The following is a 27,628-nucleotide window of genomic DNA, read 5'->3' on the forward strand; positions in this document are numbered from 1 at the left end:
TCCTCTTAATTCTACTGGACCTATCAGCTGCCTTTGATACGGTCAATCATTCCATTCTCACTTCCATTCTGGCTTCTATAGGTATCTCAGGCACCGCACTCTCATGGTTTAAATCTTTTCTATCCAACAGAGGCTTCAAGGTTAAGATACAGAACAAAGAATCTTCAAGAATGGACGCATCCATAGGAGTCCCTCAGGGCTCCTCACTGTCACCTACACTCTTTAACATTTATTTTTTACCAATCTGCCAACTCCTCTCCAACCTTAACCTCAAACATTTCCTCTACGCCGACGACATCCAGATCGTGATACCCATTAAAGAATCTTACACAAAAACACTGGTTCACTGGGAAAATTGTCTCTTCGAAATTAAACATCTCCTGTCTAACCTAAACCTAGTTTTAAACTCCTCTAAAACAGAACTGCTACTCATCTCCCCAGATAACTTTTCCATCTCTAATCCTCCAACTATCCCAACTACTACACAGGTGAGAGATCTAGGAGTATTAATTGATAACCGGATGAACCTCAAAGCTTCCATCAACAGAACCACCAAGGACTGTTTCCACAAACTCCAAGTTCTAAAAAGAATTAGACCACTCTTCCACACTCAGGATTTCGGAACCATTCTACAAGCTATCATTTTTTCTAAGATCGATTACTGTAACTCTATCCTTCTGGGCCTTCCTTCCTCCTACACTAAACCCCTTCAGATGTTACAAAATGCTGCGGCAAGATTACTGACAAATTCCAGAAGGAGGGATCATATCTTCTCCAATCCTAAAAGATCTCCACTGGTTGCCTGTTCACTTTAGAATCCTCTACAAATCTCTTTCCATAATATACAAAACCATCCATCAACACACCCCACTCGACTTACAGGTCCCATTCCAAATTTATAACTCCTCCAGACCAACAAGAGACGCACTCAGAGGATCTCTTCAAGTGCCCCCAGCCAAAACTACCAGACACATTACCTTGAGAGATCGGGCCTTTTCAACAGCCGGCCCCCTTCTGTGGAACTCCATCCCACCGGACCTAAGACAGGAGCCCAGCCTCCCAACCTTCAGGAAGAGACTTAAGACCTGGCTATTTAAAAAAGCGTTCCCGGACACCGATTAATTCTATTCAGCCAGATCTACCACCTCCACATGTAAAAATGTTATTACTAATGTAAATACCTATACCTAATTCTCTCCCTTTTCTTCTCTTCTCCCAGTTCTATTACCTTGTTATTTGTAACTGCTTCCTTCTACACTAATAGGTTATTCAACTGTTCATTGTACACCCCTGTTATATGTAAACCGGCATGATGTGTTTGCAACATGAATGCCGGTATATAAAAATTTTAAATAAATAAATAAAATAAAAGAGCAAAGAACTTTTAAAAACATTTTTCATAATTATTAGAGCTTGTTCTATCTACCTTGACACCATGCTATGGATTATAAAGAAGCTGTTCAGAGAATATGGACTTCTTTGTGGATTCTGTTGGCTTAACAGAGTACTAAATTGTTGCCAAGGAATAAAATTAGTTCATGATACACATAAAGCCCCACATTAATTAACGTTATTTACCCTTCCAATGAGTAGTTGTATAGCACACTATTATCCATGATTTTTGTACTATTGCAATGTATGTCCATGAGCTACTACTTCTATATAGCCAACTTTGGAGCCACTATATTAATGTACTGCTTTAAATGCACAAAAGTATAATAATTAGCAACTCTTTTCAATTCATGGTTTGTGTTGCTACAAAACTGTTGAAACTGATACTTGAAAGTGATATGATTTTGCTAAATCATATATCATAACTAGTAAATATATAGCCTTTTGGCCAAACCTGTAGGAGGTGACTTATAGGAATATCTGACCACAAAATAATGTGCCAATAATGTAATTTGGTAAGCAACCTATATGCCAAAAAGGCTGATTACCTTCATTGAATCTAGCATACTATTGACCTGATTCACCTAAATGTTTTTGGTCCCTAGGAGGCAGATACACAACCTGAGAAACAATGATTATAAAGCAGATATTTGTCATAAAAAGACTAAAATATTCATTACAGACTAACTGTGAAATGGAGAAGAAAGGACATGTTGGGTGTCTTTTGGAGCATGACAGAGTTAGAGGGATAAATGATCCAGCTAACACAATAATAGGAGTTAGCTAGATATGTTAGTAGTGTAACTCTCCATGTGTACCAGAAGGTATTCCCAGATAACTGTAATTTATATCAAATATATTTCAAATAATACAGGTGGTTAAGTGGTGATGTGAAGGTATGCACAAACATTTAACATTTGGCTGCCCTCCTACCCAAGGAACAAAACTAGGGTCTACACCCCTCCCTAACCTCCTCCATCTCTAGTAAATAACAAAGATGGTGATGGTCTCCCATGCCTTCTGCCTGCCTGATCCCGGTTCACGCAATATATTTAAATTAATATTGCCCTCAGGGCCCCCTCACCCTCCTATCCTTTCCCTCTTACCCTCCTGATACTTTCTGGCTGAAAGATCTGTAGCCTGTTTCAGCCTACCACAACCAGGGCCTGGAGCCTCTGAAGTTTCTAGGGGAAACACGCTGGAAGCACTGGCTTCCTTGGTATCTCTTCTGTCAATGCAAGAAGAATTGGCCCTGGGTTGTGCTAGGCTGATACCGTCCGCTACCCAGGTTACAGATCTTTCAATCAGATACCAGGAAGGGATATGAGGGTAAGGGTGGAGGGGGCCCTGAAGACAATATCATTATTATGCTATATGAAACCCATTTGCTGGAAGGCACAAAGACTTATTAATGCTGCCATTATATGCGTAGGGAGGATAATTTTAAAACGTGAGAGCGTGTCCATATACATAGCTATATGGACACATGTGCACATGCACACGTATTTTATATCATATACCCAAATGCATGTACACTATATAAAATATATTTAGGTCTACCCAACACAAGCGAGAAGGGTGGTGCAAGGAATATACACAGTCCACAAATCTTGTAGAAAACATAACACCCTTGCTCCTGAAGGTCTCACCAATGAGATCGAATGACACTACTTTATTTAGGGGTTTTCAATGTATATTTTATCTCTTAACTCTCATTGGTGGTTGTGCTCTGTGTTGGTGTGCTATGATTGGTGCTGCCCTTTCGCACCAAAATTTCTTCTTTAAAGCTTTGCTTCTGTCCGTACTGCCCGCACTCCCTGGTTCTAGATATGGACTATTAACAAAGGTAGGCGTCTCAGTGTCTTGTTACAATATTGCCCTTTTTCACAGTCAGTATGTATATTGATGAAAATTATTTTTGTTTGAATTTCCAGTGGTTTAAATTATTCTTATTATCAAGCTGCGTCGGGAGGGACTGTATTAGTCCCTCCCGATGCAGCTTGATGAGCCCTTGGGTACCGGAGCCAGCTGGATGTAGGTGGGCCTCCATCCGAGGTCTTCTTAGGGATGACGAGAGAGTCAGCCAGGGGCCAGCAGCAGTGGTAGAAGTAGGTGATCCGGTCCAGACAAGGCAGAGTCCCAGAGACCCGAGTGCCAATGAGAACAGGAGACAGACAGAAGGCGCCTGAGTAAGAGCAGGCCAAAGCCTGAGAGGCCAGGTCCAGAGTAGGTTCTGCGTTGTAGAGCAGGCTGAAGTCAGGGCAGGTGGCAGGCAAGGAAGAGTGGCAAGACAAGCACAGTTCAAACCAGGAGTTAGATAGAGAATGGTCAGGCAAGGCAAAGGTCAAACCAGGAGACAGGCAGGAGCATAGTCAGATGAAGCAGAGGTCAAACCAGGTATCAATCAGTAGCATGGTTAGACAAAGCAGAGGTCAAGCCAGGTATCAGTCAGTGGTAAATAAGCAGGGTACCAGGATCAGGTACCAGGCACACAGTGGTAAATAAGCAGGGTACCAGGATCAGGAACAGGCACACAGATGAAACAGGAACAAACCAGGAATCAGGAACACGGAGGAAACGCAGGAACAAGCAACTAAGCACATGACAAGCGTGGAGACATGTTGCCAAGGCAAGGAAGCACTGGCTGGGCCCAGCCTTACCAGGACCCAGTGACATCATCATCCGGGGCCATGTGATGGTTTCCCGCCACGGCCCCTTTAGAAGCAGAACCGATTTGCATGCACACGTGCCTAGGGAGGGGCATGGTGCGAGACGGTGACGTCTCCCCGCGGACCACATGAGGAGGCCCATCGTGGAGCTAGGATATCCACAGAGGATCTGGGAGCATGGGGAGTGGCCCAGACATGGAGGCACATGCCCACGGCTGCAAGAGAGGCAGAACCAGGCGCTAGAGCAGGGAAACGGGGTAAGTGGGCCCGGCCGCGGACCAGCTGCGGACGGCTCATACAACATACAGCAGCTGCTAGGTATGTGCATTCATTTTCATCGAATGTGCAATCCGCAACGCATAAGCCCCTGTTCGTTTGATTCGTGGGTATGCGAAATGCATGGCGATCCCCCATGAATAAAACATATCATATTAGTTTCATTCTTTTGGTTCGCAGTGATTTCTTAGCGGCCATTTGAAATAGGAGAAGGCCATGTAGGAGTATCCATAAGAAAAACCAGCCCTTTCCTGTGAGTCATGACCTCACAGCCCTGTCATAGAGTGGGTCAGACAGGCTGGCAAGGAGATGAGAATGCAACCGATCAGAGCTAAGCATTTTTCTAATGCAGCCAGTCACCACTCTCACTCAGTGCTCTGTGATGCTGTTCCTGATGATACTGTACTATTTATTCCTTAAGCATGCGACGTAGCACACACTTTCTTTGCGGGGGTTGTCCGGGGAGGTGGCTTTTCTCAGAGCTAGTCTGAGTGTCTCAAATCTGTATTCAATTGCTAGCTACTTTGATAGAATTTTCCATTGAAAAAGATATTTGTTCGTTTTTGCTGCAGTGCCAGCCAGCCAGCCTTTTTTTGACAGCACTTTTTTAAATTGAACTCAGATTGTCTCTCCCACTGAGACAAGCTGTCAGCAGTGGCATTTTGCTGCTGATCTTATCCCCCTGGGGTAGGTTGCAGGCAGGGTTTGGGTGGTGTAGGTGGGAGATATATTCAATTGCTAGCTACTTTGTTAGAATTTTCCATTGAAAAAGATATTTGTTTGTTTTTACTGCTGTGCCAGCCAGGCTTTTTTTGACTGCACTTTTTTTTTAAATTGAACTCAGATATAGAAAAATAGAAATGACGGCAGAAGAAGACCAAATGGCCCATCCAGTCTGCCCAGCAAGCTTTCACACTTTTCTCTCTCTCTCTCTCTCATACTTATCTGTTACTCTTGGCATTTAGTAACCTTTTGGTTCTATTTCCCATCCACCCCCTTCATTAATGTAACCTTTTGGTTCTATTTTCCTTCCACCCCCGCCATTAATGTAGAGAGCAGTGCTTGAACTGCTTCTAAGTGAAGTATCTGGCTTAATTGGTTAGGGGTAGTAACTGCTTTATTAAGCAAGCTACTCCCATGCTTATTTGTTTACCCAGCCTGTGCAATTCAGTCCTTGTTGGTTGTTATCTGAATATAAATCCTCTTCTTTATTCCCCCCCCCTATCAGTGAAGCAGACAGCTACTCTGGATATGTATTGAAAGTGAAATATCAGGCTTAATTGATTCAAGGTAGTAACCGCCATAACAAGCAAGCTACACCCATGCTTACTTGTTTATTCAGACTGTGTAATTCAGTCCTTGTTGGTTGTTGTCTGAATATAAAATCATCTTTTCTTCATCCCCCCTGCCGTTGAAGCAGAGCGCTACACTGGATATGCATTGAAAGTGAAGTATCAGGCTTGTTTGGTTTGGGGTAGTATCCGCAGTAACAAGCAAGCTACTCCCTGCTTTTTTGTGAATGCAAATCCTTTTATCCACATTTCCTCTTGTCATTGAAGCATAGAGCACTGTCTGAGTCGCATTAACCGTGTATATGTCTATTGAATAAGGGTATTATCTCCAGGTATTAGCTGTCTTTTCCGCAAGCCACCCTCTCTTCATTCACATCCTCTAGACTTTATGGATCCACAGTGTTTATCCCATGCCCTTTGAAGTCCTTCACAGTTTTGGTCTTCACCACTTCCTCTGGAAGGGTGTTCCAGGCATCCACCACTCTCTCCGTGAAGAAATACTTCCTGACATTGGTTCTGAGTCTTCCTCCTTGGAGCTTCAAATCGTGACCCCTGGTTCTGCTGATTGTTTTCCAACGGAAAAGGTTTGTCGTTGTCTTTGGATCATTAAAACCTTTCAAGTATCTGAAAGTCTGTATCGTTTGTTTGTTTGTTTATTTATTTTGGACTTTTATATACCGACATTGACGTGAAAATTACATATCATATCGGTTTACAGAGAAAAACACAAAAGTTGCAAGGAGCATTACATAGAACAGGGTATCATGGAACTGAGAGCAAGGGATAAAAAACAAGGTAACTATTAACAACTGAAAAAGAGTGAGCCACGTGATGATTGGGATGACTCTTAAACAATATCAAATCCAGAGAGACATATCAAATAAGGAAGCAAGGGTGGAAAACACCTTTAAGAAGATCAGATAGTATGTACATTTCTAGCATGCTACCACAATCTACACGGGTATATATATTCTATTTTTATTTTAAACATGTTTACTCTTGATTTTAGAATTTTAAAATCTGTTATAATACAGAATGGACATGATATATTATGATATAACACTTCCAATTATGAGTAATTAAAAATGAGCTATGTTACCGTAAAGTCTTGGCACCTAATTAATGATAGATTTATTATAGTTTCCAATATTATTATTTGTGCCTTATTGTAAACCGTTATGATGGTACCTAACTTAATTACGGTATAGAAAAGGTTTTAAATAAATAAATAGATACTAAAACAATGCAATTAAATAAACGATGATAATAAGTCCAAAAGGACTTATTATCATATCACCTCTGTTCCTTCTTTCCTCCAGGGTGTACATATTTAGATTCTTCAATCTCTCTCCTCATAAGTCATTCGATGAAGACCCTCCACCTTTTTGGTTGCCCTTCTCTGGACCGCCACCATCCTGTCTGTCCCTTCGGAGATACGGTCTCCAGAACTGAGCACAGTACTCCAGGTGAGGCCTCACCAAGGACCTGTACAAGGGGATAATCACTTCCCTTTTCTTACTGGATATTTATCTCTCTAAGGAAGCAAACCGGTAACCGATCCAATGTGGCGAACAACAGAAGAATGAAAAGATGGATCGGTAAAAATGGACTTTTATTGGAACTTGCCCGACTCTGGCCGAGTTTCGCTCTGCCGAGCTGCCTCAGGGGCTGTGGCACATAAATATAAACAATTAAAAATGCACACAAACATAAATATTTGTATAAACATATGACATGATATAAAACATATTCAAAAAAATATATATTAAACGAATACATTAAATAGTAAAAACACTTCAACACGGAGACAGTGCTTGTTTTGTGTGCATAAGATAATGATGTTACATAAAAAGTTACGTGTTTGAAAGTACAGATACTGTGGCTGAAACATCAATTAAAAGTGGAAACAAATCTTACAAAAAACATGGTCTATAGTGATTGTTGCATTGCCCAATGCACTTCACCAAACAGCATATGGCTGATACATGCAAAATTTGTAACAAACAATAAAATATTATTAATTGAAATATATTATTGAGGAGGTCAATGTGTCTAATTATTAAGAAATGAAAAAATATAAATGATATGTAAAGATAGCAAACTAAATTTTGTACCTTGTTGAGCCAGAAACTTGGCTCTATATACTTTTGCTGATTTCCTAGGATGAAGGAGTATGAGTGAACACACCGAATCCGGGCTTGTCACTTGTGATTCATCAATCACTTGTGTGAACAGTATTGATGCAATTCTTATGGAACAAAAAATTCTCAATTATCTTAGTTATCAAGAAGGTAAAAAATGGACACATGCATTAGTCAGACTACAAATCTGAATGACTTCATTCTGAAATTGATACTGAAATCTTGTATCATTATTATCAAGCTGCTATATGTCTTTCAACTGATCACAAATTGATAGGGAGTTAACGGTAAAAAAGATGATGTCGAAAAATAAATGAATGGTGAACCTTACTGCATGTGAATGCAAACCATAATTTTTAATTTTTAATTTTTACAGTGTGTTAAATCTTGATCCGGTAGGTACCAGGAACAAATCAAAAATGAAATTAAAAGCAATACAATAATAAACTTCGCTACAAAATGAACAAATGGATAAAAACAGCTTCGATACAATAGTGCTCCCTAGAAAGCTAAAATACACTTCGATACAATGCCAACAATACTTCTTATCAACAGTATATAGAAAATTTAAATTTAAAACGAGTGATATGCGGGAAGACGTGTGCCAAAGCAATGTAATAATAAAAAAATGATGCGCTGAACAATAATTAAATTCCTAATATATAAAGTGCATAAGTGGATAAAAGCAGCTTCGATACAAAAGTGCTCCCTAGAAAGCTAAAATACACTTCAATACAATGCCAACAAGGGCTGCAACACAGGAACGCTCTGGTTTGTTGCAACCAAAAAAGAAAGTTACTAAGAATGAGAAGATTATTTGCCCCCTTACCTTCACAGGACTTTCACATGACATTATTAAAATCATTAAGAAACATTGGTACATTGTACAGTCTCTCCCACAATTTAAAGGAAAAGAAGTCATGATTGCGAATAAACGCGATAAAAACATAAAAGAATACATTTCTCTTTCAGCTTTACCATCCATTAAAAACATTAGCAACGATCAGACAGGACATGGACCCTGTGGGAAGTGCAGCGTATGTCCAGTTAATCTTAAAACACGATCTATACTCATTCCTAACACTGGTAGAATTTTCAAGCTCGGCAGTTGTACTAATTGCAAAAGCGTAGGTGTGATTTATATAGCAAAGTGTCCATGTGAGAAAATATACGTAGGGAAAACTAGAAGACAGTTCAGCAGTAGAATCATAGAGCATAAGAGTGCTATCAATAGAAAATGCGAGGGTAAACCATTGGTCGCACATGCGATAGAGATGGGCCACAGTTTCACAGACTTCAGATTCTGTGTCATCAAACAGCCGCTAAGGAATTGGAGGGGGGGGTGACTTTGACAATTTGTTACTAAGATTAGAACAACAATTTATTTTTGATTTTAAGACCCTTTCTCCCATGGGTCTCAATGGTGAAACAGATCTCAGTGCATACCTATAAACCTTTATTTTACATGGATCATAATCCTCTCTTGCAATCAATATATGGCATATATAATCTATCTATATGTTTTTGTTGATTTTTTGGTTTTCTAATTTTGGAATATTATATTCAGGTCCACATGCATTTTTTGTTGTGCTTCCCCTTCTGTTTCCCCCTCCCTTTGCCCTTCTTATCCCCTTTCCCCCCCTCCCCTTTTTCCCTTCCAATTTCCCTTCCCTCTTCCCCCCCCCCTTTCCCTTTCCCCCTTCCTTTTCCCCCCCCCTCCCCCCCCCCTTATCTTCCCTTTAAATTTTAATTCATATATTTTTAACTTGATTTTCCAAATAATGATGCATCTTTTAAGAATGTTTGATTTTATACATGTTCACACTAATTTACTTTTTTTAAAGATGCAGTGTTTTAAAGTTTTTAAAATATTTGTGTTTACCTCTTGACCGTACATCCGTTTTCCAGCAGTTGCACAAATGAAGGAATATGAGTCAACCGCAGACATTTGTTTATTACATTTTCTCCTCTTGTCACCATTTTTGCATCACTGCACAGATTAGATCAGTATTGATTAATTCACTTTTTTTACACACCAGAGTCGTTATGAAGGGTTTTATTCATGTCTCTCATTCCCTATGAGCCAATCTGTCCACACATGTGTCTATTCTCGCGTGATTTCGAGTGAGAAGCGGGAAAAATAAAGGTCCAATACAGGTACTAACTGGTTCTTGCAGTGTTTGTCAGAGCAGTATGTGACCGGTGCAAGTTCAACAAAGGTAAAATATTAGTTAGTTTTAATAGCTAGTGATTTCACTCTTATATATTTAGTCTGCTTAAGTGCATACTTAATATGACATAGTTTCTTGCGCTTGGATATTATCCACAATTAGTGATTCCATCATTTTTGTTCGGTATTCATTGTGACACAGCTTCCGATGGATACATATTTGCGGATAGCCACAATATGCTATTTGACTTATGCACTTTTATATATTAGGAATTTAATTATTGTTCAGCGCATCATTTTTATTATTACATTGCTTTGGCACACGTCTTCCCGCATATCACTCGTTTTAAATTTAAATTTTCTATATACTGTTGATAAGAAGTATTGTTGGCATTGTATTGAAGTGTATTTTAGCTTTCTAGGGAGCACTTTTGTATCGAAGCTGCTTTTATCCACTTATGCACTTTATATATTAGGAATTTAATTATTGTTCAGCGCATCATTTTTTTATTATTACATTGCTTTGGCACACGTCTTCCCGCATATCACTCGTTTTAAATTTAAATTTTCTATATACTGTTGATAAGAAGTATTGTTGGCATTGTATCGAAGTGTATTTTAGCTTTCTAGGGAGCACTATTGTATCGAAGCTGTTTTTATCCATTTGTTCATTTTGTAGCGAAGTTTATTATTGTATTGCTTTTAATTTCATTTTTGATTTGTTCCTGGTACCTACCGGATCAAGATTTAACACACTGTAAAAATTAAAAATTAAAAATTATGGTTTGCATTCACATGCAGTAAGGTTCACCATTCATTTATTTTCGACATCATCTTTTTTACCGTTAACTCCCTATCAATTTGTGATCAGTTGAAAGACATATAGCAGCTTGATAATAATGATACAAGATTTCAGTATCAATTTCAGAATGAAGTCATTCAGATTTGTAGTCTGACTAATGCATGTGTCCATTTTTTACCTTCTTGATAACTAAGATAATTGAGAATTTTTTTGTTCCATAAGAATTGCATCAATACTGTTCACACAAGTGATTGATGAATCACAAGTGACAAGCCCGGATTCGGTGTGTTCACTCATACTCCTTCATCCTAGGAAATCAGCAAAAGTATATAGAGCCAAGTTTCTGGCTCAACAAGGTACAAAATTTAGTTTGCTATCTTTACATATCATTTATATTTTTTCATTTCTTAATAATTAGACACATTGACCTCCTCAATAATATATTTCAATTAATAATATTTTATTGTTTGTTACAAATTTTGCATGTATCAGCCATATGCTGTTTGGTGAAGTGCATTGGGCAATGCAACAATCACTATAGACCATGTTTTTTGTAAGATTTGTTTCCACTTTTAATTGATGTTTCAGCCACAGTATCTGTACTTTCAAACACGTAACTTTTTATGTAACATCATTATCTTATGCACACAAAACAAGCACTGTCTCCGTGTTGAAGTGTTTTTACTATTTAATGTATTCGTTTAATATATATTTTTTTGAATATGTTTTATATCATGTCATATGTTTATACAAATATTTATGTTTGTGTGCATTTTTAATTGTTTATATTTATGTGCCACAGCCCCTGAGGCAGCTCGGCAGAGCGAAACTCGGCCAGAGTCGGGCAAGTTCCAATAAAAGTCCATTTTTACCGATCCATCTTTTCATTCTTCTATTTATCTCTCTATGCAGCCCAGCATTCTTCTGGCTTTAGCTATCGCCTTGTCACATTGTTTCCCTGACTTCAGATCGTTTGACACTATCACCCCAAGGTCTCTCTCCTGCTCTGTGCACATCAGCCCTTCACCCCCCATCGAATACAGTTCTTTCGGATTTCTGCACCCCATATGCATGACTCTGCACTTCTTGGCATTGAATCTCAGCTGCCATATATTTGACCACTCTTCCAGCTTCCTTAAATCCCATCTCATTCTCTCCACTCCTTCTGGCATGTCCATTCTATTGCATATCTTAGTGTCATCCGCAAAAAGACAAACCTTACCTTCTATCTCATCCGCTATGTCGCTCACATAGATATTGAACAGGACCGGTCTCAACACTGATCCTTGTGGCACTCCGCTTAACACCGCTCTCTCTTCAGAGTAAGTTCCATTTACCAACACACATTGGCTTCTGTCTGTCAACCAGTTTGCAATCCAGGCCACTACCTCGGCACTCACTCCTAAGCTTCTCATTTTACTCACCAGCCTCCTGTGCGGGACCGTATCAAAAGCTTTGCTGAAATCCAAGTAGATGACATCGAGTGCTCTTCCTATATCCAATTCCCTAGTCACCCAGTCAAAACATTAATCAGATTTGGCTGACAGGATCTTCCCCTGTTGAATCCATGCTGCCTCTGGTCCAGCAATACTCCCGACTGTAGATAGTTCACTATTCTTTCTTTCAGCAGCGACTCCATTACTTTTCCCACCACCGAGGTGAGGCTAACTGGTCTGTAGTTGCAAGCCTCCTCTCTGCTCCCACTCTTGTGACTGTCTGTCTCTCCCACTGAGACAAACTGCCAGCAGTGGCATTTTGCTGCTGATCTTACCCCATGGGGTAGGTTGGTGCAGGCACAGGCAGGGTTTGGGTGGTGTGGTTGGGAGATAGTGTGAGTTGATATTTTCAAACAAGAAGCAGCATCACTAGGAATTATGCTTGGTCAGGCTTCCAGTAAAGTCTTTTCTCTGCTGTTTCATTTTTTTGTGCACTGAGAGCAGTCTCAGTTGTAGTGTACATCAAGGCACTGCACTGCGTCTGTTGGCAGTTTTGCAAACTCACATATATTGGGACAGCAGTGCTCTTTTAAGCCAAATCCCCAGTAGGCCTCTTTTGTAGTTACAAGTTTGGTGCATGCACATACAGTGGTCTCAATTGTAGTGTACATCAAGGCACTGCACCGTGCGCCTGTGGGCAGTTTGCCAGACTCACATATATTGTGACAGAGGTGTTCATTCACCAATAAATAAATAATTATTTTAATTGAAATCCCTATTAGGCAGTAGGCAGTGATATTAAATACATGATGTCAGGTAAAGGTAGATGTGGTCGAGTGATGGGGACTAGCAGAGGACGCACTTCAAAAGGCAATACCAGTCCCCATTAAAGTTTAAAAGGGCGCTGTTCCAATCTAAAATCTCTGGAGGGGCAGGCAGTACCATCTGGACAAAACTGAAATTTAAAGATGATGCACCGCCACCACCTGTTTCTGACCCTGTAGTTTTGGAGGTGAGGGAAGGGGGAGCTATGTCATGCATGACAAGGGCGAGATCCAAAAGCAGCAGTGTGACAGCAGACTTGACTTAGAGTTGAAAATGTAGCGCAGGCAATGTTTGCTTCTGATTCCAATGAAGAATCATCTTGTGTGGGATTCTCATCATCAGAAATGGAAGAAGTAATAGCTGAAGAAGGTTTTGGAGGATTAGTTAGTTCTGTCTTAGCCTCCACTTTAGTGCAGCAGGGGAAATGAAACTGATGATGAGGTGGAGGAAGAGCAGTCAGCGCAGGCACAAAGTGTGCCTGATGCCCCTGGATTTGCTTTTCAGAGTGCACCCACTACTTCAACTCCAGTGCCAGCATCCACCTCAAAGGCTATAGAGAATGGATCTCAAAAGAAATCTGCCACTTTAAAGTGATGGAGGACCCGTGTTTTGCTCAGTGTAATTACTATGCCAGGGCTATTAGCAAAGGCAAGCAAATGGGACCCAACAGTACTGCCATCTGGGGATGGTGGAAGTACCAGTCAGGGGACCCTTTTTCCAGGCAGTGTAAAGTGGTTGAAAAGGAGCAGAGTCATCCCTCACCCTCAGCCCCTTCTAGCAGTCAGGTGGCAGGCCAGCAGCCCCCTGCAGTGTGTCAGAAGTGATAACCATCATGGAGGAAATGGGTGGTGTTCGGTAATGCTATCCCGGGGAAGGAGGCAGGCAGCCTCAAAAGTTGTAACCAGGAGCATCAGGAAAATGATTGCCCTTGATGACCAGCCCTTACAGGTAGTGGAAAATATGGGTTTCAAGCATTTGATAAAGGTCTTAGTTCCAAATTACAAAGTCCCTTCCATAACCACATTTAGCAGAAAGGTCATCCCCAGCCTGTACAACCAGTGTCGCAGTTGCATCCAAGCACTGCTAGCTAATGCACAGGGGAGTGTGCATTTCACCTGCAATGGCTGGACCACCATGAATGCTGCACACTCTTACCTCTCCCTGAGAGCACACTGGTAAGACCTGGCTGAGGCAGGGGCAGGCAGCAGCTCTATTAGTGAACAAGTATCAGGTTGGAGGTGGGATTTACTGCACACCCACCTGACGGACGAGACCCATACCTCAGCCAATATTCTAGCATGCATCAGACAGATGCTGGCGGGCTGACAGCTACACCAGCAATATAGGAATCTTCAGGCAGGGTTCTTTGTCACAGACAATGGTGCAAATATGGTAAAGGCAATATGCGACGGGCTCTTTCAGAACATCCGATGTTTTGCACACACTCTGCACCTGGTAGTGGTCAGCTCTGGGGTTGGAGTCCAATCACCAAGAGAATGAATACCTGCATATGTTAATACACAAGTGCAGGAATATAGCAATGCATGTCCACAGAAGTGTGAAGGCGGGGCAGGTAATCCAACAAAAGCAGACTGATTTGGAGATGCCTCACAAGCGTCTCATTCAAGATATTGGTACCTGGTGGAATTCCACCGATATGATGCTGCAGAGGTTAGTGGAGCAGCAGACACCCCTTCATGATCTTTCTCTGGAAATCAAGATAGGTGTGCATAGGGCAACATGATTGGTTAGTCATGAGTCAGCTGTTAACAATCTTACAGCCCTTTAAGGATGCCACGGAGGAGCTGAACTCCAGAAGTGCCACCTTGGCTGACATCATCCCTATAGTTAATTTTCTGGAGGAAAATTTGGAGGGCTTTAAACAGGAAGAGGGAATGACAACAGAGATGCTGCATTGTCTGGACTTTTTGAAGAAGCAGGTTCAAGAGAGATTAAGACCTTTAACAAAAGACCACAAATACATGCTCGCCACAGTCTGTGATCCCCGTGTGAAAGGGAAACCCACCCTACAGTACAATTGTCTCATATTTGTGAAGGACCTGCTGTTTAGTAAAAGTCTGTGAACAGGAGTGCCATAGGCAGAGACAGATTAGGCATGAAGCAGAGGAGGAAACAGCGAGCACTTCAGAGAATAATGCTAGCCCAAGCAGGAGCAGCACTCTGTCAGTGACAGCTAGTTCTTCCTGCTCAACTTCAGTACACCAAAGCCATGTTACCCATAAACAAGCATCTGTTCTGGAAAGGGCTAGAGCAAAAGCAGCTGGCAAGAAGGGCTCTCAGCCCACCCAAGCAAAGGAGACACCAACACAAATGTCAGTGACACGGTATCTGACAGAACCCATAGAGGACATGCAGACAGATCCACTGGCATATTGGGCACACAAGTTCACTGTCTGGCCACACCTAGCCAAAGTGGCTCAGCGATATCTGTTTTGTCCACCAACCAGTGTGCCTAGTGAACGTGTATTTTCAATGCAGGGGATATCATAAGCCCTCATTGCTCAAGGCTGGCAACAGAGTTGATGGAAATACTAGTGTTTTTGAAAATAAACATGCCTTTGCTTGGGTTTCCAAATTTTCCCTGTGAATGGCAAGATGAATAAAAGCAAATTAAAGCCTTGCAGCAGCTCCAACTGCCTCTATACTACAGATAATATCAGCACATGTACATGACCTCAACCGCTGTGCCTGTTTGTCCACTGTCCAGCCCTTACATCACTACAAGGGCCTGACCTCAAATGCTGTCGCTGTCTGTCTAGCCCTTACGTCACTACAACAGCTGACCTCAAACACTATTCCTGCCTGTCCAGTCCTTACATCACTACAAGGGCCTGAACTCAAATGCTATGCCTGCCCATCCAGCCCTTACATCAATACAAGTGCTTGACCTCAAATGCTGTGCCTGTCCGTCCAGCCCTTACGTCCCTACAAGCGCTTGATCTGAAACGCTGTGCCTGTCCATCCAGGCCTTATGTCCCTACAAGGGACTGACCTGAAATGCATGCCAGTCTGTCCACTGTCCAGGCCGTATGTCCCTACAAAGGCCTGACCTCAAACGCTGTGCCCTTCCATCCAGACCTTACGTCTCTACAAGGGCTTGATCTCAAACGCTGTGCCTGTCCGTCCAGCCCTTACATCCCTACAAGCGCTTGATCTGAAATACTGTGCCTGTCCATCCAGGGCTTACGTCCCTACAAGGGCCTGACCTGAAACACTGTGCTAGTCTGTCTACTGTCCAGGCTGAACGTCCCTACAAGGGCCTTACCTCAAACACTGTGCCTATCCATCCAGGATTTACGTCCCTACAAGGGCCTGACCTCAAATGCTGTGCCTGTCCATCCAGGTCTTACGTCCCTACAAGGGCCTGACCTGAAATGCAGTGCCAGTCTTTCCACTGTCCAGGCCATACATCCCTACAAGGGCCTGACCTCAAACGCTGTGCCTGTCCGTCCAGGCCTTATGTCCCTACAAGGGCCTAACCTGAAACGCAGTGCCACCTGTCCACTGTCCAGGTTGTACGTCCCTACAAGGGCTTGACCTCCAACGCTGTGCCTGTCTGTCCAGCTTGGAGCTTGGATATTTCATATGCAAAATAGGTTTCATGATCTTCATAATATGGGCCATTTTCCCTAAATCTTTCTTAGGTGCCAATATTAATGTTTCTAGTACTATAGAAAACTGGTGGTAGTTGTACTCTAGTTCATCCTCTGTGTTCCCATAGTTTACAGAGGCACTGCAATAGGTTAACATTGTAGATTTGGACTTGAGTAGCAGTTTTCTTATTTCTGAGAACTCTTCAAGTTCCTTTGTCATCAGCTGAAGTGCATAAGTACAGTTAATAGCTTCTGGGTATTCACTAGATGCCAACGGAACCACCACACTTTCGGGGCCAACCCAGTCCAGGGAGCTCTTTTCTGTGCAAAGGAAAGGGAACTCTCCCCAGGTGTAGCCAGCCTATCTGTTAGTACCCGTTGACCCATGTTGAACCAGAATCGCTGTTCACATGGAAACCTTCTACACGTCGCAACACTTTCCGAGGCTCGTGTCCCACTCTAGGGGCTGACACATTCTAGGGAGCCCTTTCCTGCGTAAAGGAAAGGGAATTCTCCCCAGGTGTAGCCAGCCTATCTCTTAACGCCCGCTGACTCATGTTGAACCGCTGTTCACATGGAAACCTCCTCCACATTGACTCGCCATGCTTTGAAGGCTCGTGCCCCACTCTAGGGGCCAACCCATTCTAGGGAGCCCTTTCCTGCGCAAAGGAAAGGGAACTCTCCCCAGGTGTAGCCAGCCTATCTCTTAACACCCACTGACCCATGTTGAACTGCTGTTCACATGGAAATCTCCTCCGCTTCGGCCTTCAGAATTCTTGTTTGTATATCTGCTACGTCCACCAGATTTTAAAAGACCAGCGAGAGTTCACTAGATGCCAATGGAAACACCCCACGCTAGGGGGCAAACCCATTCTAGGGAGCCCTTTCGTGCACAAAAGAAAGGGAACTTTCCCTGGGGCCAGTCTGTCTTGCCCCTATCAAAACAACAGGGACCAGACTACCTCTGCTCTGCCAGCCTGTCTTGCCCCTATTAACTTTCTGCCACTCTGCCTTGCTACCATACACCAAACAACTCACTCCTTGTGGTGTTCTTGCCACTATCATGGTTCCTCAGTGTGTTTGTGCTAGTCTTTCTGCTGCTTTGTCCCTTTATCAGCGCCTTGTGGTTTTTTCTGACACTCTTTCTGCTTGCTATGTTCCCCCTTCATTGTGCTGTAGGATGTTGATTCCACTTGTCTTGCCACTTTGCCTGTCATGCTGCCTTCGAGGTTTCATGCAACTGTTATCGGTGCTCTCTTTTGAAGCTGTTGTGTGTTTTTGACACTCTCGCTGCTGCTTTGCACCTCTGTTAAAGCACTCTTGCCACTCCTAGTACCCCTTTGCCCCTTTACAGTGCCTTAGGCTATTCATGCCACTTTGGTGCCACTTTGTCACTGTCTATGTACCTTGGAGCTCTTTTCTCATTCTGATGATTGCTCCCCAGAAGTTTCATTTGAAGTGGTAAGAAAACCCCAATTCTGCAGCCAAAAGTAGGCTGCAAATACTTCCCCCATTGACTGTAATGGGGAAATGAAAAACGAATAAAACAAATCTACAAATTGGTTTTTCCCCTATGAAACTAATGCAACGAATTTGGGTCCCGGAGAAACGAAAAAAAGAATTGAAACACATTTTTTCCTTCTGCACATCCCTACCAGCTACAGCATGCCATTTTCCAGTGATAACCAATGAGGTCTATCACTTACAGCTACAGCATGTCATATTCCAAACATTATCAATGAATCATATAACTTACATCAGCTGCAGCATGCCGAATCAACCATTACAAATGAAGCCTGTCACTATAGCATCTACGGCATGCCATGTTCCAACCTTTAACTCTGAGGCCTCTCACTGTCAGATATGGCAAGCTATATTCCAGCTATTAAAACTGAGGCCTTTCACTTTCAGATATAGCATGCCATGTTCAACCATTACCAATGAGGCCTGTCACTTACAGCTACGACATGCCATGTTCCAACCATTACCAATGTGGCTCCACCTTCGCCCTCAGCTAGCCGATGACATCATCAAACAGGGATGCCCCCGAGGTTCCCGCCGAAAAGGCTTCAAAGGAGGGCCCAGTGGCATGTGCATGCGCCTAGGAAGGCCCGGAGATGACGTAGATGGCGGCAGCGTCTCGGCCGCCACAAGGAGCCATGGGGAAGGTGGCAGTAAAGATTGGCCTGTGCCACAAGCATACCTGGGGAGGGATGGAAAACGGTGTAGGATGTATGTAAGCGTGGTTGCAGCTGTCTGCGACCGGGCATAACAAGTGGTGCTTCCAAAAAAAGTCGAAATAGACAATTTCGTTGTCATTATCTATTTCAATTAAAATGAATGCACATCTCTAGTTCCAACCATTAACACTGAGGCCTGTCACTTACAGCTACAGCATGCTATGTTCCAACCATTACCAATGAGGCCTGTCACTTACAGCAGCTATTGCATGCCATGTTCCAAACATTACCAATGAGGCCTGTCACTTACAACTAAGACATGCTATGTTCCAACCATTACCAATGAGGCCTGTCACTTATAGCAGCCTCTGCATGCCATGTTCCAACTATTACCAATGAGGCCTGTCATTTAAAGCTATAGCGTGTCATATTCCAATCATTAACACTGAGGCCTGTCACAGATGTGGCATGTCATGTTCCAACCATTTCCAATGCAGCCTCTCACTTACAGCTACAGCATGCAGTGTCCTAACCATTACCAATGAGGCCTGTCATAAGAGCTATGGCATGCCATTTTCCAAAGATAACCAATGAGGCCTGTCACTTACAACTACAGCATGCTATGTTCCAAACATTACCAATGAGTCATAACTTACATCACCTACGGCATGCCATGTTGCAACCATTAACAATGAAGGCTCACTTACAGCTATAGCATGCCATCTTCCAATCATTACCACTGAAGCCTGACACTTACAGTTACGACATGCCATGTTCCAAACATTAACAATGAGGCCTGTAACATCTATGGCATGCCATTTTCTAACCCTAACCACTGAGGCCTCTCAGTGGTTAGGGTTAGAACATGGCATGTTCTAATCATTACCACTGAGGCCCTAGCCATAGATTGCCTTAGAAACTTACTGAATTACGCCTTAGGACTTTAAGACCATTTTACTTCTATAGTATTCACCTTCTTCCCATTTCTTGCTCTTGCCATGGCTATCCATTCTTTTGAACACTTGAGGCACTGCTTTTTGAACTATAACTGATTTAATGGCCCACTAACAGTTCCTCCGTACTGTGCATTTGGGTACCTACCTACTACCTAGCTATGACATATTTGGCTTATTCCTTGATACAAACATATCCTACTGGACTGGTGGATCGTCCAGGTGCAGCCATACTTTGTTAGGAAGAGTCAACCGCCCTCTCTATGGTTGTCTGCGTGCTCCAATGAAACGACTGTTATCTCCCATACCACTCTGCCTTAATGCTATGCCCCTCATCCTACACCTCCAGATCCTTGTGCCGCTCAGCATTGCTGCCATGTGCAGATTTTATACCTTTACATTCTTAACTTCTTTCTGGCTGATATCTTCCCGGCATACTCCAGCTCTTACACTTTGAGGTCTTCTTGCCAATCTGGGGTGCTACTGTGCACCTCTCCCATGCTTTTGAATTCTTTATCTTGATACCACTCTTTCTGATTCTGAGTCCCTTTATCTGTATTTTGGGATTTTTTCTGCCACATTTTCTGCTTCATTCCACCTTTATGTTACCTTAGAGTTTTGATGCCGCTTTGCCTCTCGTGCTGCCATCAACTGTTCATGACAATATTGTTGGGCAGCCGTCCTCTTTCTAAACCTTGAAGTGTTCTTCCTCCTTTTTCTGCTTTTTTGCTTCACTTACTTTGCTTTAGAGAACTTCTGCCAATCCCGTAAGCTTGTACCCTATGCTGAGCCTTAGGCTACTTTATGCCACTTTTTTTATATCACTTTGCATTTTCTAAAGTACCGTGTGACTCTTTCCTCTTTTTGATGATTTCTTCTCCCAAGATTCATTGCAATTGATATAAAACTCACTATTCTAGAACCTAATATAGACTATAATAATTTTCCCATATGTTTTAATGGAAAACAAATGAAACAAATAAATTCATTTTGAAACTAATGAAACGAATATTGGTTCCAACAAAATGAATGAACGGACCAAAACAAATGTTTTGGTCTGCACATCCCTAGGAAATACTACCTTTAAGTCTTTTTCTCATCTGTTTTTTTAAAAATGATTTTCTGGATATGATATGATATTTCCTACAATGTACAAACATTTCGGTGCATTTGTAAAAATTGCAAATACAAATAATTTGCATTATAAAAAAATTCTAAGCTGCCTGATCTAAAAACAAGATCTCCCAAGTTTTCTGCCTCCAGATGCCACCCCCCCCCCCTCCCCAGCTTACCCACAATGTCCAAGGTTCAGAAAGTCAGGAACTATCCCCATTCATTCCTGCCCCACCGGTTCCATGTTTGAAAATAGTGACAGATAATCTGAATCCAGCACCCTTTTGAAGTATGATCTCAGATTAGCTAGTGTCATTTTGAAATATAGAACCAGTGTGGCAGGAGTGACTGGGCAAATGCTATTGCCCCTCTTTGAACCCCAGGTACCATGAGGCAACATGTGTGCAGGAACTTTTGCACATACTCAGTAGTAAAACACTGATGAGCTATAGAGATGGGTCCATTCAGTGCTGTCGGATGATGTCACCCAAGTCTCTTGGCTAATTCATCCTGTGGTCCCTAGAGAACAATATTTATGGTAAGCAAACTTGCTTTTTTTCCCCCTATAAAATTGTATTTAGCCCTTAGATTTCTGCACCAAAATGCATGATAAATTTGTTTTGTTGATTCAATAAAATATATCAAAGTCCTGTGTCCAAATCTCAATAAAATCCCAAAATAGGGAGATCGTATTAGGTAAAGGACAAGCATAGATGACACAATAATTAATAATTTGAGACAAAGTCTAATGTCCAACACAGAATTAATGGTGTGAGAGAATTTGCCTTACACTGAGGAAAGTCCAGTCATAAGCCCAAATATTAGGGACAAATATCTCCTCATTGTTATCTGAGAAAACATTTTGTACCTGCCAGCCTGTACCCACTTAAAACTTTTTCCTGCATTGCAGCTGGATCATTTTCTTTTTATAACTGTGTTTCAGTTTTAGAGCAACTTCAGGCACCTATTTGTCCTCAGAAAAGACATAAAAATAATAAGGGCATGCCTTAATGATTTTGTCTTATGAATTTTTAAAATATGCTTTTGGCAGTATTGCTGGTTTAAATCAAGCAAAACATATTTTTTTTATGTGTTTGACACTAACAGAGACTGATAACATTCTTATCTTTAATTTTACCATTGTTTGAGTGGTATACAAAGCATGCTTGCACAGTTTCAATGCTAGCTATTTTATTAGCAATTTGTAAGACATTTACTGCTAATTTGTAATGTTCTGTGGAGTTTGCACCTAAATGTACTCCTTTTCTGGGGATTTGGAGGTTTATCTGACTGCTTTGTTTCACAGAGTGGAACACAAAAACTAGAACTGCAAGATGCTTTCGCACAAATAGGAAGGGCACATAGTCAACAGAGCACCTCCATAAAAGGCACTCATTAAAACCATCAATTACCGTCTGGCATTCAGTAGCTGTTCTCAGTACTGTAGCTTTTCAGTTAACATTCCTGTTGAAACTGTGCTCGTATAAATTGGCATGTAAAAGCCATATAACAGAACAATGTGCTGCTCATTTTTCTTTGTTTTCGGAATGTATTAAAAAGTTACTCTTTTCAATTGCATTCCTGTGCCATTTCTACCCAAGTTCAGGTCTGCTTTCCTATCTCCTTTGTTGCCCCTTACTCCTCTCCTTAATTGTTCATGGTAACAATCATGCAGTAACATTTACTTTTTTTGTATTGAGGGGTTAGCATGAATAGTGCAGATAGATTTTAGCATGATTTACTCTACAGCACATACCTAAAGCTTCTGAAAATGGTATGGGTTTGAAGTTGTGTGCCTCTGTCAATGAATGTTGCACCAACCTAGCATGAAGTCTTTTTAAAGCCAAATAATTGGAAAATATGGGGCGGATTTTCAGACTCCGCGAATAGGCGCTCCAGGCGCAAACAAAAGTACGCTGGATTTTAGTAGATACGCGCGGAGCCGCGCGTATCTGCTAAAAACCTGGATCGGCGCGCGCAAGGCTATCGATTTTGTATAGCCGGCGCGCGCCGAGCCGCGCAGCCTACCCCCGTTCCCTCCAAGGCCGCTCCGAAATCGGAGCGGCCTTGGAGGGAATCCTCTAACGCCCTCCCCTCACCTTCCCCTCCCTTCCTCTACCTAACCCACCCGCCCAGCCCTGTCTACACCCCCCCCTTACCTTTCTCCGGGGATTTACGCCTCCCGGAGGGAGAAGTAAATCCCCGCGCGCCAGCGGGCCTCCTGCGCGCCGGGCCGCGACCTGGGGGCGGGTACGGAGGGCGCGGCCATGCCCCCGGACCGTCCCGGGCCGTAGCCACGCCCCGTACCCGCCCCCACAACTCTGCCGACACGCCCCGAAATCGCCGCGACGACCGGGACCGCCCCCGACACGCCCCCCTCGGAGAACCCCGGGACTTACGCGAGTCCCGGGGCTCTGCGCGCGCCGGTAGGCCTATGTAAAATAGGCCTACCGGCGAGCAGGGCTCTTAAAATCCGCCCCTATGTGTAATTGTTGTTTAAACTAGGGCTGGCAGCAGCACCAATCTTTTCCTTGAGCATGGTGACTGTGAAGCCACATGCGCTCATCAACCGGAGGGGTGACTCTGCCTCCCTCCTCCTCTGTGGGAGCAGGAGGGGTCCAGGCCACCACAGAAACTGTGGTTGTGTGCTGGCTTCACTGTCTTGCGCTCAAGCAGCAAGGCTTCCTGGTGTTGCTACTGACAGTGCCATGTAGTGGCGCAGGGGGGGGAGCAGCATATATTCTACAGAAATTAAATGCTGTATAAAAGTTGATCTAGTTTTCCTAGTTCAAGCAGCAAATATATTTGAAATACAACTGTGACACTTCTCTGGTTTTTTTAAGAGTTGCTGTTTATTTTGGCCTCTATTGCCTTCGTTTTTGTGTCAGTGAATAAATGTTCATGCATCATGCTTGATTATATAATCTTGCCAACAAATGTTAACTGTTAAAGGTGAACATTATTATTGATTTATTTTTCTATATTTTGACTAATTGTGAAAGATGTATTTGATTACATTTTTAACATTGTGTGTTTTATTTAAATATTTTTCAAAGTTGATGGTCTGAGGCTTTCTGAGAGTGGTCTGCTGCTTTTGGAAAGAGTCTGTTTAAGCATTGATGATATCATTATAGACTTTTGTTTTTCAGAGTTTGCTTCTTTGGACCCAACCGAGGTTCCCTTACTGTCTGCAGTTCATACTTCCTGTCACTAATGGTAATTGCAATGGCAGCATGCTTTCTGTGATCTTCTGATAAAAAAAAAAAAAAAAAAATTGGGGAGGGAGAGAAAAAAGGAGACTAGAAATCACCTTTATTTTCATTTGAAAAATCTCTGAAACCTCTTTACTGACTGGCAGCAACAACGCAAATGATATTAATACATTTATTTTTAATGCTTGTACTTCATATTTATTAACATTTTATAGGAAGTTATTAAGGAAGTATTTGAGTACTGGCATCACAACACTTAAATGCCACCTTGTTTCAGAATGGATGATCATTCTCTGAAAGTGTTTTTCTTTAATGTTGTTGATATTGGAATTCCATTCAGAAATCCTTAGTCAACCATTATAAAATAAATGTAAAAAATGAAATAACTTTATATATCAATGTAACTTTACCTTCTATATATTGTTAATTGGTTTCCCCTAGTTCCATTGTAAACCGGTACAATAAGACCTCGTCTTGAGCATCGGTATATTAAAAAGAATTTAAATAAAAATAAAATAAATAAATATTCAAAATACCTGATTCACAATCTAGGCTGCAACAAAGACAAAAAAATTATCATGGGTTAATGGCTTATCTTTAACATTATCTTCACTGCTAGATTTTTTTTTCCCTTTTTGCATTTATGGTGGAAATATGTAGGACATATGATCTTATTTAAAGCTGTTTATTGTGCATCTTTGCACAGGCTGCCTTCAGTGAAGATTGGTTGATCTCACTCAGTTTCTGCTAATGCTACTACTAATTTTTGCTGTGCTACTAGAAGTATGCATCACTGCAACTCTTAGCTAGTGTTTAGTTGCCAAAAATCAGTTAAACTGAGCTTTAACCTTTTGTTAAAATGTTCTGCACATAAAGTCAGACTCATGAAGATGTTTTCATGTAGACACATGAAAGGCTGCACGAGGGGTAGATCCTCTGTTGTGGTAGAGGCCATTAAATGGCCTCTCCCTGTGTGCATTGTACAGAGCTTTCTTGGATCACTGAGCGCAAGCTTCATATTGTTGGGATTACCAGCCATGCTGTCCAAGGCTATGGAACTTCCTGTGGAGATGCAAGAATAGAAAACCATAGGGCTGCAAACCTCTGCTGTGAAAAAGGTTAACCCATGCAGATCGCTCTGATTTATCCATTGCCTGCAAGTTAGGTGATACTGAGCACTTTTGCTGGTTTTTATTTTGACAGTTTTCCCAATAAGAGGAACATAGCTGAGATGGAAGATCACAATATAATTGCACTTCACTGATGAAATGTTTTACTTGCTTGAGTTCATGACCAGGTTTTGCTGTGAAGCCTATAAAAATTTGATGGAATATAATCTACAAAATACCAGTTAGCCAGAAGAACTGCCTCTGTGCGCATTTCTGCACATAAAATATGTATTTTTATCCAAAATTATTTTAAACATTAGGATCACCAGTTCCTTAGCTCAGATTCCTATTCCAGCTCTACCTATGCACTGATCATCAAAGTAAAACCTATGAAATGCTTATCAGAATGTCCAAATAATTCCCAAGTTTTCTTTTCCTAAACTTCATAGGATAATAGTTTTTTAACATAGACAGCCATGCCCATCTGTTTCCTTCTGTTCCCTGGATCCCCACTGAAGAAACAATACACACAGATTATACTGCTATGCAGCAAGTCATAAAATTACCCTCTTAGGGGGTTATTTTAAATACCATTTCCTCAAGTAAAATTCAGTTGTATGCATATAAATGACTGTTCTAAAACTGGCCTAGGCCTTGTGCGCATAAAAGTATGTGTGTAATTAGTTTTTGTTCCTACCTTTACATAAGCGGAGGAGCATAGGCACAGATTAGGGAGTAGGGGAGCTGCAGGGGCTATGGCCCTTCCCCAAAATTTCAGTGGGGGCAGGTGGGACAACACATTATGTCCTTTTCACTATCCATCTTCCCCATCCCCCCCAGTGCTGCTGCGATTCCCTCACTCACTCTCCCTGCTCTTAATAAATCAGAGGATCACGGCCTTGCAGTGCCTCAAGCCACTTTCTCCTTCGTGGTGACCGATGCCTGAATGACATCATCAGGCACCAACCGTGAAGGAGGAGTAAACAGCCCATGTGGCAAGGCAACATTCCTCTGAAAAGAGATCCAACTGGGCTGCCATGTAGTCCATCCTGCTGCAGCTGAAGAAGAAGCCAGGCCGTTGCAGCAACTGAAAATGAGGCCCTGAGAGTTCCTTCCTGCCTGCGTGCATGTATGGGTGAGAGAGTGCCTGCCTGATATGTGCGTGTGGGTGAGAGAGAGTGCTTTCCTGCCTGCATGCATGTGTGTCTGTCTGAGAGTCCCTGCCTATGTGTGTGAGACAGTGCCTGTCTGCCTGTATGTTTGTGTGCAAGAGTGCTTTCCTGCCTGCCTGCCTGCCTGTCTGTGTGAGTGTGAGAGTGTCTTCTTGCCTGCCTGCATGTGTGTGAGACAGTGCCTGCCTCTATTTGGGTGTGACTGCCTACCTGAGTGTGTGTGTGTGTGCATATGTGAATGCCTGCCTGAATGCATCAGTGTCCATTTGTGAGAGTCCCTGCCTATGTGTGTGGGACAGTGCCTGCCTGCCTGCCTGCCTGTATGTGTGTGATAGAGTGTTTTCCTGCCTGCCTGTCTGTGTGGGTATGAGAGTGTCTTCCTGCCAGTGCCTGCCTTTTTTTGGGTGTGACTACCTGCCTGAATGTGCGTGTGTGTGAGTGCCTGCCTGTCTAATCTGCCTGAGTGTGTGAGTGTCTGCTTGTGTATGTGTGAGAGCATGTGGGGAATGTTTGTGAGAATGACCATGTGAGAGTGTAAGAGAGCGAGAGGATAGTTTGAGTGCCACCCTCCCCCAAGTCCATAACATTCTCAGGGTGACTAGCCATCAAAAGATCCCAGATATGGAGAGTGGGTGATTTTTTAATATTTGCTAGCTTTAATTTTGGGGTGTTTTTAATGTGTCTGCTGTTTTGAAATATTTTATTGTTTTTTGGAGAAATATTAAAAACATGTGAGTTTTTAATTATTGGATGTTCTATTTGTTGGCTGTTCTGAATTATGTATTCCTTTTATTAATATGGTTTTACTATTGCGAATGATATTTTATATTTCTAAATTTTATTTGGTGTTTTATGAGGAATCGTGGTCACTCCAGGAGAGAGGGGGTGCCAGCATGGCCATTTGGCTAGGGCCTACAATGCTCAAGGGGGCCTACATTTGTTGGGCAAAATTTTAAAAAAGCTAACTATATCTATTTCTAACATGTATAAATAAAAATTTCAATTGTAATTGAAGAATTTGCTAACAAAAAAGTTCCTAAAGCTTTCTTAAATAAATAAAATTTATGTGGGAAATTTAGAAACGATTTCTGTTAAGTATCACATCAGAACCTTACATAGGGGCCTACTTTTCTTAGCTGGCACGGGCCTAATGTCTGCTCTCTCTGGCCCTGATCGTGGTGGTTATTTTTTCCATTGTTACACTGCATAAAACAGTTGGGCTTGTTGCAGTTTCCAGTTTAGCTTTTGTCTCCACGTTTCTATTTTTTGTTC

At 42.1% G+C, this 27,628-nt stretch overlaps 1 protein-coding gene and 1 long non-coding RNA gene across 16 annotated transcripts in view; both read left to right on the plus strand.

Annotated features, from left to right (window-relative positions):
* The window catches only part of ZBBX (zinc finger B-box domain containing), an 881,823-nt gene that overhangs the window by 650,626 nt on the left and 203,569 nt on the right, over positions 1 to 27,628 (plus strand). The gene's annotated exons all lie outside the window — the stretch shown is intronic.
* LOC115098952 lies at positions 9,740 to 11,578 on the plus strand. Its single transcript, XR_003858647.1, has 3 exons — positions 9,740 to 9,989; positions 10,965 to 11,098; positions 11,545 to 11,578. It is a non-coding gene; the product is annotated as an uncharacterized LOC115098952 (long non-coding RNA).

The sequence above is a fragment of the Rhinatrema bivittatum genome, chromosome 9, assembly GCF_901001135.1.
Source record: "Rhinatrema bivittatum chromosome 9, aRhiBiv1.1, whole genome shotgun sequence".
Classification (NCBI taxonomy): Eukaryota; Metazoa; Chordata; class Amphibia; order Gymnophiona; family Rhinatrematidae; genus Rhinatrema; species Rhinatrema bivittatum.